Genomic DNA, 13,198 nt, shown 5'->3' with positions numbered 1-13,198 from the left:
CACACCTCCCACATGATGAAAAGGACTTTCCAACGACACTATACCCAGAAACAAACCTCACAAAATGTTGGGGTTTGGGTTTGTTTTGCCTTTAAGTGCTTCTAGGCAGATCTAGTTTGATACAGAAAGGAAAGGAGCACATGCTGGAACAAGGAGTAAGAAATGAGCTATGAATGCAAAATAGAGACTGTAAATAAAAGTGATCATTTCTCTGGAAAAATATATGAAACATGAAAGTGATGTAAGAATTGGCAGGAACACTCAGCTGTGGAGTAGCCTTAGAAAATGAACTCTCATGTGTTTTGGCTTTCATATCTTAAAATGAATCTAAGGATGTTTATAGAACAAAGGCAGCATTTGATTTTCACTGTGTCCCTTGCCACACGCACCACAGTGGTTCTTTTTCCCTACAATCCACACTCAAGGAGCAGGAAAAAGAGAAAAGAATTGACAGTGACCTTCCTTTTCTCTCTGTCTTACTTCTGAGAACGGACCGTGTCCGCATTTAACAGACGACCTATTTCTGAAACATGCTCAATGTACTAAATTAGGAACAGAATCTATGCCAAAAAACTGCACACACATTTCAGCAAGGAAGTTAAATGGACCAGTTTCTGGGTTGGGTTTTTTTATAATATTCAGTAACAACTCATTTCTTTGCTTTTTCCAGTAGAAAGTATTTCGTGCTTGTACCATTTCAGTGACAATCGAAAGGGATCTTGGTTCTTTTGCTAATAAAAATATTTTTCCAAGCATTTCTTTTAAGTAGCAATAAAAAAAAATGCTCAAGTTTATGCAAAGACAGCCAAAGATTAAGTAAAAACCCCTGTGAGAAAGTGAACAACATCTGTTTGACACAGATACATTTAAATTTTAGTCACCTTTCCTATGCATTTCATGAGGCTATTCCACACCTGCAAATTTACCTTAAATGCTTTTAAGTGCACATTTATTTCAACTCAAGAAATAATATGGGAAGAATTGGACATGGCTTTAGGTGCTAATTCCCTGGTAAAATCCACCCCAGTGCACAGCAGTAACAGGAACATGGAAAGGCAGAAGAGGAATACTCAGCAGTTCCTTTGATGTTCCATGTAGGCACACAGGTATTAAAAGATCTCCGTCCTTACCCTACTGCAGCCCTGAATGTATCATCTCCCTGTGGGCATCTCTGGCAAGCAAGGCCACAGCAGCCATGGGGCTCTCAGATGTTCATCAAGGTTGGAAAAAAACACCCACAAAAAGCAGCCCCCAAACATTTTGGGAGCTTTGACCAACCAGGGGGAGACTCCAGAGGTTCTACACGTGTCAAACAAACTTGGAAGTGACAGACATGAAAACCCAGAGGCATCCCCAGTGTATTTTGCATTTCCTCTGCAGAGCCTGAAAGGCCCATGGAAGGAAGGAAGGAAGATACAAAGTACTTACAAATCCCTGTCTAGTTAGAGCAATAAACACCTGAATATTATCAAAAAACCACATCTGCCAATTGATACATATTTGCAAACAGGGTTTTTTAATGGAATACTATTTTCATAGCTGGAATTCAGCCAAAAAAGCAGAATAAAGCGTGTATACTAACCAACAGAATTCCTGAATAAATTGCAGTTATGCAAATGTATTATATTTACATCCAAAATCAAAGTACAGAAGATGTTCTAATTTGATCAGAATCAAGTTGGTTTTGGCATATTCTTTAGTTATACAATGAATTAAACAAAAACCACAGAAACACCCACAGGGAGAGACCTCATCAAACATTTAGTCCTCAACAAGCTGAACTGAATTTTACTCACTGTTCAAAAGTTTACAATAGTTTCATAACACACTACCACAGAATGGCTGCTGGAGGAGAAACTCATCTAGACAATCCACTCACAAAATAAATCCCAAAGAAATAAGGCAGTTTTCTAAGCTGTTTTGTGCCTTTATTACAAGTCCAGGTGGGGATCACAACGGAGCCACTGCACGACCCAGGGAACCACAGTGGAGGTGTAACAACTAAAATGCAACTCATTACCTCAATTATCCCTCTTTAAATTAAGAAGAGCTCATTGTGGGTTGACTACTGGAAAACAGACAACAAGCATCACATAATTTCAAACTATTCCACAGACAACTCTTCTGTATCTGCAGTTCCCAGGCAAGCACAGCGATGCTGATCCAGGCAGGACCTCTACAGAGCTGAGGAACTTTGCAGAAGCCAGAGAAATGTCTCAGGGTAAAAATGTGCAAAGTCTGGTTTTGTCACATCTGTATTTCCAATATTTTCTCACTTGCCCTCAGCAGTTCTGTCCCTAATGCACAGAAAAGCTGATGATATAGCCTTGTAACAGTTATTGTAGTTCTGCCTGTGTGAAAATACCATCTAACTGGGAAGGAGGAATTTCGTCCTGTCTTTATCCAGGAAACCAAAACACAGCAGAAGAATTCAATTTCTTCCCTGTACATAAACCCTGCTGTGACACCCAGTGCCTCAGTATCCTTTGAATTATTCCAGTTTAATTGCCTTCTAAGAACCAGGACCAAAATTAGACAGAAGCTGCCATGGCACTTTGATCAGTAAGTTCTTTTATCAGCACCTCCAGATTTTACATTCAAATAGATTATAAGGGTTCAGTAGTGATAACCCCTGAAGTCACAGTAGTTACAACTGCACAGCTCAATTCCTTCACACTGACTGTGATACTGAACCCCTGTTAACTTAACAATCCTCTGAGATTTAAACAGATCTGAAAGAATAACAAGATGCCTGGTTTTGAACTCTTGTTGATTTACTGAGAGCCAAGGACAGCTTCAGCTTTTCACATTAAAAAGCCAAGACTCAAAAAAGAACCCAGTCAGCATCTGGGGAAGCTTGTGTCGATTTTTGATTTCAAATACTTTCAAGGTGAACATGGGCAGAGTTAACTCCCCACAAAGAGAAGCAGAGGTCATTATCAACATCTGCACCACCAAACACAGCTTTTCCACTTCCACTTTGCTCTGACAGTGCAGCAGCCTGAGATGATACTATTTGTACTTCCTTCTGCTATTTTGATCAGTGTACTAACAAAAAACCATGGAAATCACCATACTTTTAGCTGTGGTCTCCTTTCCATGGAAGGGAGATTTGAAACAAGCCATTTACTAATTCCTCTTACCGACCTACTTGTGATCTACTTCCCAAACTTTCCCTTTGCTCCAGGAAAAATGACTCACACAGCCAATTCATTTCTTTGTATTTGTGGTAGAACATGTGCACACTGACACTTCATCACCTGCAGTGCACACACACTCCCAAGCCCACTTTGGAAACGTTTGTATTTTGAAAGTCAAGCAAAATTTGAGATTTTACATCTTTCAGACACAACTAGAGAGAAATCAAGTTTGGAAGGAACCTCTGCAAGTGTCCAGCCCAATCTCCTGCACAAAGCAGGGTAAATTCTAAGTTAGACCAGCTTGCTCAGGGCTTTGTCTCTCCAAATTCTGAAGCTTTCCAAACATAAAGATGGGCAGCTCATTTCCTCTAATTACCCTCTCAAGCAGTGAACAGTTTTCTCATTTGTAGAGATACAAATTCTTCACTGCAGCTTCTACAGCTGCTTGTGCCCAAACTGTGAGTGTTGCCACAGCCTGGCCCCAGGCTTTCCACAACCACTCCTTAGGCAGGGGAAGGCTGCACCAAGATCCACCCTTGGGCTTCTCCAGGAAAAAAAAAAAATTAAATTAAATCGAGGTCCTTTAGCTCTCCCTCTGCCCTGAGCACTCCAGCAGTGAGTCCATTCAAACAAGTGCCCACTGGAACGTTGAGCTTGGAAATTACATTTTGATTGACTTCCTACTAATGGGTGAATTTTATTTTGAAAGCACAAGGACCCCAATTTCATCTTTTCTCCATTTGTTGCTCCATTTATTATTGATTCTATCACAATGGATTAATAGGATATTAATTATAGATTAAACAATATGTGGCAGTGGTTTTTAACTGGTTTTTAAATAAACAAGACTTAAAAGATGAGTCTTAGCAAGTGGAACTAGAAATACCATGGAAGTGAAAAAAGCACTACAAGTTGAAGTATGATTACATATTTCAGTATCTGAATTTTCTACCAAAAGGTTTCTGACTGCTCAACACCAAGAGCAGGCATACTGAATTATTCACATCCAGAATTTATTTTTAAGACTTTGGGCTGTATTTAATTGAACTGGAAGTCAATACCACAGTTCATTTCTGGAATAGAGTCATCACCTTTAGAGCTAAAAGAATCAACAAACCCAAAACTTATTAAGAAGACAAATTGAACTGAACTGCTGTTTTTATTTGAAGATGATCTAAAAGTAGCTAACTTTTAGTAGTTAGTAGTAGTTTAAAGTCTGGGCTTTCAAGCTGATAACCAAGGTGATATATAAATCCATCCAAATAGCCATAGATTGAGTAGCCACCTGAAAACTCCCAGCACTAAATGATTACTAAATAAAGTAAAGGTTATTAAGAAAATACCACACAATTTTTTACAGTAGGCATTGTCTCAACTCTTTAAACAGAAATAACTGTTCAGGTATTTGTTTTACAAAGTCTTTTCTAGGATTACATTAAAAGAGTGTTGTAACACTTTGCCATCACTAAGAGTATAGGAAAAGTTATCATAGATCCACTGAAAAAGAGTGATCCAGTATAAAACTAGTCAGATAATAATTATTTTCTTATATTCTTAAACAGGGAAACTTTCTCAATGGGTAATTTGTTCATGTAGTTGCTTGTTCACCTACATGAGGTGCCACCCTGTCCTCTTGTCAAAGATTTTGGTATTTGTAAACCTTTCTCCATTTTTGGGAATAGAAGTATCTGGTTTTCTCTATTGATGGGAGACTGGTGATGAAAACCAATTATTTATAATAATGTAACATAAAGCCCAGCTCCTCTAGTAGATTTTTAGAAAGGACATTTTTGATGCCCTCCTGCTTGCAGCTGACCACAGCCTGTGAGAAACCACCCCAGCCAGAACACAGCATCACTTCCTACATGCCAAGTCCACATCCATTGTGGTGGGATGGATTCCTCCTCTTCCTCCCTGCTTTGAAACCAACTCCTGAGGTGGCTAATTTACCAAAATTTACATTCAATTATGCTTGCCCATTACTAGTCAGGACACTTCCAGAGGTTACCCAAAAAGCAACTGCCCTTTAAAGAGTGGCAGCTTTTTCCTCTGGGAACTGAATCCTGACCTCACACGTGTTCCCCTTTAATTCCCTGTATCCTTTGCAATTGATTTCAGTGGCTCAAAGATCAATCTTTGCACAGCATGTCCTCCACACAGAGACCAGGAGAGCTCGAGGCACGCTCGACCTCTAATGCCACAAGGAACAAAGCACTGGCAGATTTTTAAACCAGCAATCAGAATTTTTATTCTGAGCACTGGGCATTGTCTTCACAAGGATTTGAGTATTTTTTCAGGTGTGCCATCGCTGTCTACACAGTGCCATCCAACAGGATAGAAAACACCCTAAAGAGCAAGATCACTGATCCATCTATCTCTATTCTCTGATCTCTTAAGATTCAAAAGCAAAGATCTATGCAGCATCAGATGAAATACTGCTGTAGCCTCATGTTAATTCAAGTTGGCCAATAAAACACTTGTAGCAAATTGTAAGCAAAGGCTGGAAATACAATCCAGCTGTAAATTACTGGCTCCCTCACGGGAAACCTCGGTTACAGACTTCCCTGCTCATATTTTAGCAAGTGCATAACAAGTATGTAAAGCTGTTGGTTGATATTCCTTACAGGAATGGTGCTGACCTGCCTCAGAAGGGTCTGGAACAAGCCTGCCTGCATCAAAAAATGATCCTATGACAGCAGAATATTGATGACGACAACAGGAACATTCCTGAAGCACCAGCAGCAAATACAAATGGAGTAATAAACACATGACCCCATCTGAAATGGTGCTCAGCTCGTTCCCACTCACAGGGCTGACGTCATGAGAAACTGGGCATTTTTAACCCTGTATTCACAGCACTTTCTCTAAGGCTACTTAAGAGTTTAGGCTGAAAAGAGTGTGCTGAAGTTGTTCCACTACAGCAAATTTTGCTGCAAACGTAAAGGATTCTATTAACAACTTGAAGCTGATCTCAGTCCTCCCCTGCATTATTACGCTACAGGAACAGGCGTTCACAGTGTATCACAGATTTTCAAAGGCTCTTGTTTCAGCAGCCAGGATCTCTTTTCTTTCCATACCAACCACACAACGCTGGTACAGATCAGCAGCAAAAACATCCAGGTTATCTCACAATCATGGCAATGTGCTGTGGTTAATTAACACTACCTATCTCAAAATCGTAAATTTCCACTGCATTCTCCTCTTTTCCTAAAGGGCAAAATATTTAAACCAGCGAGAAAGAAAATAAATAAATAAAACCACCAGAAACCCAAACAAAACCTACAGAATTTCAATGCAGCCCTGCACAGGCTGCAGGACTGAGAAAGCACTTGGCCTGCAGGCAGGAGTGTAGGCAGCAGTTACTGTAGAAACCGAGCTCTTCCCTGCTTTTCTCTGAGCAAAAGAAAGACACAAAAGAGCTGGAAAACAGCGATCGATGGGAAGCAGCTTATAAAGCTGCTTGTCACATCTGCTGCAGGAAAACCAGACACTAATTCATTAAAACTGCTCATGTAATGCCTCTGGAATTTGAGGCTCCCCAGCCTGTGAATACAAAAGAAACTCTGCCTATGGAAACACTGCATTTTCGGGTGTTTAGCATCTCTGTACACAAAAGCCTGTGCAGAGCCAGGTTGTGTGGTCTCAATCTCTACATTTCCTACTAAACTAGAAAAACAATTTAACATTTGTCCAAAAGCTTGAGTGCTTCCACCTTTGCCAAATTGCAAACAGTCCCAACATACATCACTCTACATAACACAACAGCTTCCTGCTTAAAAAACACAAACAAAACACTTGCAACAAGAAAACAGAAATCAATTATCATTTTTTTCTTCCTTCCAGATAACCGCATTTAACCATAAATATGCAAACTCCAACTTTCTCCGTGACTGTAAATGCCATTCCAAAACTTTCCATGAAGCACAGGATTTACAACCACAGCTGAGCCAAAGCTGACAAACCAAACCCACTCCATCCTTCACCACCAAGTTGGCCGCTTACAAGTGCCTGGCACCTCAGCCTCAGTCACAGGGCGCTCGTGGGGGTGCAAAAGTTCATATGGAAACACTGAGGTTCTAATAATACCAATCAGTGTTAAATAAAAGCTATCAGCAAAGCAAACCAAAGTGCTGGGAGCCAAGCAGACAGTTCCTGGCATCTCACATTCCTTACAATTAAAGCAGTAGGAGGAGTACAGTGAACAAGTGCTGTCATGATGCGTTTTGACGCAAGCATAATCATAAAAAAAGCACTTGTGACTCATACATTACTTTAGTAACAAAAGCCTTCATTTATTACCTCATCAGAGACCTGCATTCTGTTGCAAAATTATGCCCAAACTTCCCAATCGTTACCAAGAGTGCAGCTACCCTCTGAGGCAGGGCTGCACAATGATTATTCCTGATTCAAAGAAGCAAAGTTTATTTTAGATGGGCTTTTCAAGGCAGAACTCTGCTTCCAAGAGCAGCACAACCTTTCATTTGACACAGAAATCCATGACTAACTCAGGCCATTGAAGAATGACAAAAACTGCTTCCTACCAACTCGAAACTCTGAGTAGACAACAGTGTTTAATTTCCCCCCCTAAATCTGCCTGTCTGGTCAAAGAACAGGCTTTTTCCAGCCTCCTCTCACAGAGCTATGGGCATTAATTAAATTTCACAGTTGCCTACCTAAAGATTTCTGATGGTCAAGAGCCATTCCATATTTGCTTCACTGTGGTGATACTGCTGGGCTGGGAATCTTAACAGAAATCAAGATTATATTCTGAGATTTTTTTATAAACCAAGAATGTTCTTCAGAATGTTTGTTCAAACAACTATAACTTTTCCTTCTATCTGCAAATTCCTAAAACTTTTCTCCAGAATGTGCAGACCCTCTAGGAATGTTCTGTGCACTGGCTGCTCCACAGTGTGACATAAATTTGAGTTCCTTAGTCACTTGTGTGGACACTCAAGAACAAATCAAGACACCAAAAAGTCTGAAAAGCCACAACGTAAAGAAAATAATCTACAACAAGCACGTTGTTATTGGAAAATATCCTTCAAGAAGTATTCCTCCTCCTCCTGAGCTGTTCTGAGACCATGCCAAGTTCTCAAATCATGGGCTGTGTAAGGGGCAGTGGGGAAGTACAGAAGGATAAAAGCAAATAAAAACAACAGACATGATTTAACCAGTCAGAGTCACGCATGTAGAAAGCTGCCCAGGAATAAAAAAAAAAAATAGACTCAATAAAAGTTTTCATGAGAACACAGGCCAAGCATTGTCATGTACTGAAGGAGCACCAGCACAGAGGAGGAAAGGGTACAGCACAGCCACAAGAGGCAAGGAATTAGTGTCTTCAAGCCTAAGCCTGGGCCCATGTTTGACATCTGTCTCCAGAGTGAGTGAAAATGGGCAGACACTTCATGATGCCTTTGACATAGAAGGGAAAAGCCCAAAGTGGTTTGATGGCTGTGTTGCACTGGTTTAAAGAGAGTTTAGGTGCAGACACACACACACACTCCAACTCACATCTCTTCAACATGAAGCAAAACGAAACCCACTCCAAACAACTTCTACTAAAGCAATGGATACAAACCAAGATTCCCAAAGCACAGGTTCCTACCAGGCTCTCTGCAATAAAAGCCTGACCTCGGGGATGTTTCATGGCACACAGGGATGTGACAGCTCTGTGCTCCAAACAGGGCAGGCTCTCCCTGCCCTCCTGCACCAACTCTGCTCCCAGACACCATAATTCTAGTTCACTGCTTCCAGGAGCCACTGGTATCTCCAGTGATGTAAACTGATTCAGCAGGAAACTACTCAAGTTGAAATGTAGAAGCCTGCTGGTGCTTTACTAAGTTTAACCCACCTCATGGTCTAATCTTGATTCCAAAAGACATCAGGAGACCTGAATTTCAAAGCTGTGCTGTGCTACATTACAATGACAACACTCCCAATATGCAACTGTTCTAACCATTCTCTTTGAAAGCTTGAGATTTGAACTGATATAGAAAGATAAGCTTCCAAAACTAATTGCTGTGCTACTTTCAAGGTCTTAACTATAACTAAGCCACTGCTGTTCCTTTCATGAGAAAACTGATATACTGCACACAGGTCAGCTTGGTAGACCCAGTGGGTTTTGAACTCTGAGGCACACCAAAGTTTAGGGCCAACATTCACATGGGAACAGTGTATGTAAGAAAGCCCGAAGGACAAGGAAGAACAGCACCAGCAGTCTTCAAAAACAGGGAGCAGGGAGGGAATTGGAGATCACCCTGCACAAGTAATGCCCCTCAAAACCCAAGGGATTGGTTTTAAAAGACAAGGCAAAGCTCTTCCCTGATAAAAACTGCAGGAAAAGAGCACTGAAATTTCATCATCTGCCTGCCCATGAAGTATTATTCCCATTTTCAAAAACAGATTAAATGGATTTGTTACTTGGCCAAGCCATTTTGGCAAGTGTGCAACAGAGTTGGGAACAGAACGTATTTTTCCCAACACCCAATCTTTGTTTAAACCATTGGATCATCCCCCAATTCTTCCTTTTTCTACAACCACTTTAAGAGGCAAAACGTCAAGTGAGAGACATGTCTTCAGGAAAAGGGAGATTAATTCATTAAATGAGACTGAAGTAGCTCAATCAGAGTTTGTTGCACAAGAGGAGCTGTTTAAGGAGCACAGAAGCAGTGGCTGTGAACCCCACATGGCAAAAAGCAACACACACATATATATCTTAAGCCATATATCACATTGCTCCAAAGAGAGCTAAAGGAACTTCCATTTCATCAGTAGTTTACTATTACACCATGAAAACTGCTTATTAAATGCATACATTCTAATTAAAATCTATACAGTTAAGTACCAAAGGGTTTGAGGATGCTAAATGACACAAACCTCATTTCCTTTGTATCTGTGAAAAGCAAGACTTTCCCCCCCTTACTGAACAGAAGAAAATTAAAGCAATATTTCAAGTAATTAAAAAAATAAAAAAGTAAAAGCTGAAATTTCTATCTTTATACTGAGGAGTATGTGGAGAGAAAGGATTCTTCATTTGCTGTCCTTTAGCACCAAGGAGTTTCTCATTCCAGGTGACAAACAGCTGTCAGGTTACTACAAGTGTTACTCACTCCTGTGACTTGTCCTGTGCAGAACCACCCCAAAGCATCCCTGCAATTCATACCTGGAGGTGTTCAACAACAAGGGCACATCCTACCCCTGGTGATGCTGCAGGACTCATTTTCATTTTGTTTATCTGTGCTATATCTATTGTTTTTAATTAATCACACTCCTACTCTACCCTATACCAACAGAATTAAATTGAAAAATCTTTTACTGGCCAGCAACAGCCAGACTTTTTTTTTTTTTTTCCAATAACCAAATTGCTTTACTGATGAAAGTACTATTTTCACTTTTTATTTCTTATCCTGTGTAAATCAAGGCCACTGCTGTACACTCCTCAGCCTGGGTTTACTCTAACTGTATTCCTGTAGCCAGGGTCAGAATCCACAATGACCTGATCAACCCCACATAACAAAGAGCATGGGATGGAGGGTGATGGCAAAAGCATCTCCTTAGGTTGTGAGAACCAAACTCAATCTGACATTTTCTCAGAATAAACCAACCATGACTTGAGAGCAGCTTCTTTTAAGGTTAAGCTTCAAATTCCAACCTATATTTATTGTTATTATTTTGTGATTTAGTTCTTCCAGATCATTGAATTTTCTAAAAACAGAATATCTAAAAGGAAAAAAAGTGGACCTGGTACATAATACATTGTTTCTCTCTGCTTTAACCTCTGGTGACTTTGTGAAACACGCCAGAGCCAAAGCAACTTTGTAGGCAATAACTGACACATTAGCAGTTAAAGACTTCCAGAATAAAAATTAATATTGGGCTGACTCTTCCTTAAGAGCACACAAATGGATGTAATTAGGTTTATAAAATAATTTCATTGAAATACTGCAAAATGCAAGCTGCAACCAGCACCAGAAAGGTTCTTATGCAGGGGAAGATCTTCCCAAACTGCTCAAACAATTAAACTTCACTGGATGAGCAGAAACTTGTAAAGCTTTACTATACAGAGATATAGATAAAGCAAGGTGTCTCATTTTCACCCTCCCTGGACAAGCAAGTGACATTTGTCCAAGTCAGGCTTCCTTGGCTTATCAACTGAGCATCTTCCCTCAATGGAACTGTCAAAACAGTCATATAACAAAAAATCCTCCAAATTATTAATTATAAGCTCCACACACACCTGTAAGCTGGATCTTCCTCCAGCAGAAAAACATTTACTGTTAAAATTACATTTTTGTCATGCACAAATATTGATTGCTACAAATTCATATTTTCTTTGTAGTGAAATTCCAACCCAGGATTGCACATTGAACAATTTCAGCAGTCATAGGATTACTTCAAAATTCCACTGCAGAATCTACTTGCCTGACAAAACTGAAGAGATGCAAATGAGTTCAATGCATATGCTGCTGCACAAAGACAACTGCAAACACTAATTTTCACAGCACTTAAATTAACATGTTTCCATTTACATTTAAGAACCAACTGATATTTGAAAGATTTCCACTTTCAGGAAGATGTGCTGGGCTGATATGAAATGTTAATCCCTAGTTAGAGAAAGTGTTTCCTATTTTCCTTTATGTGTACAGTATTATACTACACTTCTGTCATTAATGACAAAAAACTTTTATCATGCGAATTATTTTTTGTTTTTCAACCCCTATGTCAGTATAGGAAGCACCACAAAAAAAGTGGCATACATCTAATTATTTTTTAATCTGAGAAATATCCATCTGGAAAAGTAAAAGACTAATATCCTAAATCCTAGTAAGGAACAGCAAAGCAAAAACGGAGATGATAACTAAAATATGAATCTAAAAACTAAGATAACAGACATCTTCGGTGATTAAAATCAGTCTGTATAAACCTGCATTTTTTCAACATCCTTTCTCAAAATAGGAAATCATCAGATTTTTTACAAGTTGCTCATTAAATGTTAACTTTAATGAACAAGTTTGTTGTTATGTTTTTCAGAGAGTCAAAAAGATGCATTAGATATTTTTAAACTATCACTCCTTTAATCATCACCAGGAATTACACCAGGAAGACCTTATGAGCACTAATTAGTTCATTTGTAAATTTTATCTTTCACTCAGTTTTGGTCACTCCCCTGAGAATACACCAGAAGTTCATATGAAAGTGCCAGGAGGATTAGTGACTTTTCCCCAAGAACTGCAAAGGTAACACAACATCTTCACCTCAAACAGAAAGCTTGAAAGACAACAAGAAAACCTTGAATTCTTCATCACCATTCAGAAAACAAAGCACAAAGTTTAACAGAGACTACAGAAACTGCTTATCAAATATCTGTGTTTGAAGATCCGTCTGTGGTGAAGAGCAAAACGAGAACCATCAACCACACAAACAGTTTGGACCTACTAAAAATAGCACCAGCACAGCTTTGTTGTTTTTCCAGTCCAACTTCATTGTCCACAGTGGTCTCCTTTGTTTTTCTTACTCCAATGTTTGTGGTTCACATCCACAAGCAGAAGCACTAAGGATCTCTCCTGCCTGGGGAGTATGTGGCCAGAACATCTCTGTTTGTTCAACCCCTCAGTGACACAACCAACCAAACCAGCACCAACTGAGCCAGCAAAACAATGTTTTATAAGAAAATAGTATTCTTTGGGTCAGCGTGAGATCCTGCCCACAAGGGATCTAGTGCTGCCAGAGCCAGCACGTGGAGTGCTCCAGGCTCACCTTGGAGAAAAGGAGGCTCAGGGGGGACCTGCAGCCAGGTGGGGGTCAGGCTCTTGTCCCAGGGAATGAGGGACAGGACAAGAGGAAATGGCCTCAAGTTGAGCCAGGGAGGTTTAGGCTGGATATGAGGACAAATATCCTCACAGAAAGGGTGGTCAGCCCCTGGCACAGACTGCCCAGGGCAGTGGTAGACCCTGCAGACAGGATCAGGAATCACAGAGTTAGACCTTCCAAGAGGAGACAACTTTGACACTGGTCCATGTTTAACATCTTTATCCATGATCTGGTCAAGGGGACTG

The 13,198-nt window shown here is 40.0% G+C and overlaps 1 protein-coding gene across 1 annotated transcript in view; it reads right to left on the bottom strand.

The window, feature by feature from the left end:
- The window catches only part of FOXK2 (forkhead box K2), a gene marked incomplete at its 5' end in the record, with an annotated part of 45,934 nt that overhangs the window by 15,392 nt on the left and 17,344 nt on the right, over positions 1-13,198 (bottom strand). The window lies entirely within an intron of this gene.

This window comes from Zosterops lateralis (genome assembly GCF_965231275.1).
Source record: "Zosterops lateralis genome assembly, chromosome: 18".
Lineage (NCBI taxonomy): Eukaryota > Metazoa > Chordata > Aves > Passeriformes > Zosteropidae > Zosterops > Zosterops lateralis.
This window is presented reverse-complemented; position numbering and strand designations above follow the sequence as displayed.